Source organism: Tachysurus fulvidraco, chromosome 12 (genome assembly GCF_022655615.1).
Source record: "Tachysurus fulvidraco isolate hzauxx_2018 chromosome 12, HZAU_PFXX_2.0, whole genome shotgun sequence".
Taxonomy (NCBI): domain Eukaryota; kingdom Metazoa; phylum Chordata; class Actinopteri; order Siluriformes; family Bagridae; genus Tachysurus; species Tachysurus fulvidraco.
The window spans coordinates 27,785,938-27,790,623 of NC_062529.1; the positions used below are offsets into that span (position 1 = coordinate 27,785,938).

At 43.4% G+C, this 4,686-nt stretch overlaps 1 long non-coding RNA gene across 1 annotated transcript in view; it reads left to right on the top strand.

Annotated features, from left to right (window-relative positions):
• The first annotated feature begins 944 nt into the window (after positions 1 to 944).
• LOC125145971 overlaps positions 945 to 4,686 on the top strand; it is a 5,274-nt gene continuing 1,532 nt past the window's right edge. Inside the window, exons 1-3 of the long non-coding RNA XR_007144465.1 lie at positions 945 to 1,051; positions 1,515 to 1,631; positions 2,065 to 2,113. This is a non-coding gene — a long non-coding RNA (uncharacterized LOC125145971). The remainder of the gene's footprint in view (positions 1,052 to 1,514; positions 1,632 to 2,064; positions 2,114 to 4,686) is intronic.

Consider the following 4,686-nt stretch of genomic DNA (forward strand, 5'->3'; position numbering starts at 1 on the left):
TGAGTACTGTATGGGGTCAGAATTGTTTCGTTATTCTGAATAAATACACTATGATCCACAAATAAAAAGAGTTTCACAAATATTTTTACAAATTTCACAAAAAGAAATGAAATTCACAAATAAATAAAATGGGATTTGCAAATAAAAAATATTTATAAATTGTATTTATTTGCGAATGTCTTCCTGCTCATTAGTGAATCGCGTTCTGTACATTTGTGGATTTGAAACATTTCTAACGTCAAGACGTGCACAAGAATCCACAAATAGGTGACTCCGCCCACCGTCTACTCCAGCCAATCGGACAACGGTCTCGTGGCGCTGACCAATCGTGGCACGGTCTACCTCCAACCAATCACGTTCTGATTTACTCGCACTATCACAGTGTAATATGTGCTGCAAAATACGATTAAAAAAACAAATAAAAAACATTAGTCGCAGATTCGAGCCCAATCTGGTAACCCTGTATGGACTGTAGCAGCACTAATTAATAAACTAACTGATAAGCACTAACTGATTAAAACTAATCCCGTCCGAATATTGCTTAAGAATGGAATAAATCATGTTACGTCTGCACCATATCACCCTTCATCTAATGGTTTGGCAGAACGAGCGGTTCAAACTTTTAAAGATATGATGAAAAAATGTTCTGGCGCTACAGTCCAGCAGGTGGCAGTAACAAAATGTCTTGGCACTGTTAAAAGCCTGTGAAGAGCTATGGGTGCTCACCACTGTTAGACGCTTAACGTGTGTATGTTTGGATGCTGTGATGTCCTAAATAAAGCGACTGTCAAAGAATGACGTCTGTGTGTTTGCTGGTTGGTGTTACAGGATACAGCAACATCTGTGGAGGAAGTCCCTAATAAATTAAACTCCATTCCGCATTTTACCTACAGCATTGACCACGCTCCTGCTTCCTGTGTGTGTGTGTGTGTGTGTGTGTGTGTGTCACTGCCCTTCCCCCCCTCTGCAGTATAAACTGTAATGAAAGTGAAAGTCAGCAGCTCCATTTAGTGTGGAGTGAAAACTAAATGATTTTAGGAGTAAAAACACAGTGAGTATCTAAAGCTCTAATATATAAACACACTGAAGTGACACTAGATGCAGAAGAGTTTTTTGGGTTTGTACTGAAGCTTTAATGTACACAGGTTGTTTTATAACTTGATAGTGTGACTATTTCCTGTAAGTGAACTCTGTGCTGATTCAGGGTTTAATTTAACACACCGATGTTGGAGTGAAGTAAACGTGTGTCCTGCTGTAATCTGGAGAAGGAGACATGACCTCCAACATGAGTGTGTCTGGGAAACAGGACTTAAAGAAAGACGAGAGGTGACTTACTTTTACATTCACCAGTAATAAATACACACCGTCTCATGGGAACACATCTGTATCTCTAAACACTCACTAGTTAACACAGGAAGTCAACTTTAAGGTGTTTAATAGCAGTTTAATGTTTAATGATGAACACATTGTTTAACAGTGCTGAGTATTAATTATTGCTGATATTTCTATTCTAGAATGATGGAGGGAAAGAGATCAGACTCACCAGAACCCAGCTGTGTGTCCATGAAGAGTGACCAGTCAATGGGAAAACCAATTAACTTCAGAGACAGAGACAGTTGTACTGATGTGAGGTCAGTATAGTGAGGTGTTTTACAGCAATGTTCCACCTGATCAAACTCACTCGTCTCATTATGAAGCCCTTCATGAGCTTTATCAGGTGTTGAAGCAGTAAAACACTAAACTGTGCAGTGCTGCAGCTCTCGGACTGGCAGTGAGGAAAAGTGCTTTAAGAGTTCAGTTCAGTCTGCAGTCCCTGAGCTGGAGGGTCTGTGGTGCTACAGAAGAACATTTACACCTGGGACATTAATGACTATATAAAGATTTTATTCATTTATTCAAACATTTGTTTCTAAACATGTTGGTGTCAGTTAGGAAATCCTGAAATCAGTGTATTGTGTTAAGAGGATAGTGTTAAATATCTGTGTGTGTATTTATTAGTGTGTGATTTGTGCAGCTATGAATACATATAGTCCATATTACATGATGGGTTTTGTTTGTTCACAGACCACAAAAATCAAACATCAGCACAAATCAGTTGGACTCTATATTCAAGGTGTGTGTGTTGTTTTTAAAGTGTGTAATGTGTGTGTTGTGTTTAAAGTGTGTAATGTGTGTGTTGTGTTTAAAGTGTGTAATGTGTGTGTTGTGTGTAATGTGTGTGTTGTGTGTAATGTGTGTGTTGTGTTTAAAGTGTGTGTTGTGTTTAAAGTGTGTAATGTGTGTGTTGTGTTTAAAGTGTGTAATGTGTGTGTGTTGTGTGTGTTGTGTTTAAAGTGTGTAATGTGTGTGTTGTGTTTCCCGTGTGTCCTTTGTGTTGTTGGTTGTTTGTGTTTTTCCACTGTGTCATGTGTGTGTTGTGTGTCCCTGTGTGTGTGTTTTGTTGTGTTTTCCCGTGTGTCCTGTTTGTGTTTGTGTTTCCCTTGTGTCCTGTGGTGTTTGTGTTTCCCGTGTGTCCTGTGTTGTGTTGTGTTTCGTGTGTCCTGTGTGTGTTGTTTTCCCGTGTGTCCTGTGTGTGTTGTGTTTCCCCCGTGTGTCCTGTGTGTGTTGTGTTTCCCGTGTGTCCTGTGTGTGTTGTGTTTCCCGTGTGTCCTGTGTGTGTTGTGTTTCCCGTGTGTCCTGTGTGTGTTGTGTGTCCTGTGTGTGTTGTGTGTGTTGTGTTTCCCGTGTGTCCTGTGTGTGTTGTGTTTCCCGTGTGTCCTGTGTGTGTTGTGGTTTCGTGTGTCCTGTGTGTGTTGTGTTTCCCGTGTGTCATGTGTGTGTTTTGTGTTTCCCGTGTGTCCTGTGTGTGTTGTGTTTCCCGTGTGTCCTGTGTGTGTTAGTGTTTTCCCGTGTGTCCTGTGTGTGTTGTGTTTCCCGTGTGTCCTGTGTGTGTTTGTTTCCCGTGTGTACCTGTGTGTGTTGTGTTTCCGTGTGTCCTGTGTGTGGTTGTGTTTCGTGTGTCCTGTGTGTGTTTGTGTTTCCCGTTGTGTCCTGTGTGTGTTGTGTTTCGTGTGTCCTGTGTGTGTTGTGTTTCCCGTGTGTCTGTGTGTTGTTTTTCCCGTGTGTCCTGTGTGTTGTGTTTCCTGTGTCCTGTGTGTGTTGTGTGTCCTGTGTGTGTTGTGTTTCGTGTGTCCTGTGTGTGTTGTGTTTCCCCCGTGTGTCCTGTGTGTGTTGTGTTTCGTGTGTCCTGTGTGTGTTGTGTTTCGTGTGTCCTGTGTGTGTTGTGTTTCGTGTGTCCTGTGTGTGTTGTTTTTCCCGTGTGTCCTGTGTGTGTTGTTTTTTCCCGTGTGTCCTGTGTGTGTTGTTTTTCCCGTGTGTCCTGTGTGGTGTTGTGTTTCGTGTGTCCTGTGTGTGTTGTGTTCCCGTGTGTCCTGTGTGTGTTGTGTTTCGTGTGTCCTGTGTGTGTTGTGTTTCCCGTGTGTCCTGTGTGTTGTTTTCCCGTGTGTCCTGTGTGTTGTGTTTCCCGTGTGGTCCTGTGTGTGTTGTGTGTCCTGTGTGTGTTGTGTTTCGTGTGTCCTGTGTGTGTTGTGTTTCCCGTGTGTCCATGTGTGTGTTGTTGTTTCGTGTGTCCTGTGTGTGTTGTTTGTTCTGTGTCCTTGTGTGTTGTTGTGTTTTCGTGTGTCCCTGTGTTGTTTGTGTTTCGTTGGTTCCTGTTGTGTTGTTTTTCCCTTGTGGTCATGTGGTGGTTGTTTTTTCCCCGTGTGTCCTGTGGTGTGTTGTTTTTCCCGTGTGTCTGTGTGTGTTGTGTTTCCCGTGTGTCCTGTGTGTGTTGTGTTTCGTGTGTCCTGTGTGTGTTGTGTTTCCCGTGTGTCCTGTGTGTTGTGTTTCCCGTGTGTCCTGTGTGTTGTGTTTCCCCGTGTTGTCCTGGTGTGTTGTGTTTCCGTGTGTCCTGTGTGTGTTGTGTGTCCTGTGTGTGTTGTGGCTCCTGTGTGTTGTGTTTCGTGTGTCCTGTGTGTTGTGTTTCCCGTGTGTCCTGTGTGTGTTGTGTTTCACGTGTGTCCTGTGTGTTTGTGTTTCGTGTGTCCTGTGGTGTGTTGTGTTTCGTGTGTCCTGTGTGTGTTGTGTTTCGTGTGTCCTGTGTGTGTTGTGTTGTGTGTCTGTGTGTGTTGTGTTTGTGTGTTGTGTGTTGTTGTGTGTCCTGTGTGTGTGTTTCGTGTGTCTGTGTGTGTTGTGTGTGTGTGTGTTGTGTTTCGTGTGTCTGTGTGTGTTGTGTTTAGTGTGTCTGTGTGTGTTGTGTTTCGTGTGTACTGTGTGTGTTGTGTTTGTGTGTTGTGTGTGTTGTGTTGTGTGTCTGTGTGTGTTGTGTTTAGTGTGTCTGTGTGTGTGTGTTTACGTGTGTACTGTGTGTGTTGTGTTTAGTGTGTCTGTGTGTGTGTTCCGTGTGTCCTGTGTGTGTTGTGTTTCGTGTGTCATGTGTGTGTTGTGTTAGTGTGTCCTGTGTGTGTTGTGTTTCGTGTGTCCTGTGTGTGTGTTTGTGTGTCTGTGTGTTGTGTTCCGTGTGTCTGTGTGTTGTGTTCGTGTGTCCTGTGTGTGTTGTGTGTTGTGTGTGTGTCTCTGTGTGTGTTGTGTTTCGTGTGTCTGTGTGTGTGTTCCCGTGTGTGTGTGTGTTGTGTGTGTGTCTGTGTGTGTGTGTGTCTGTGTGTGTGT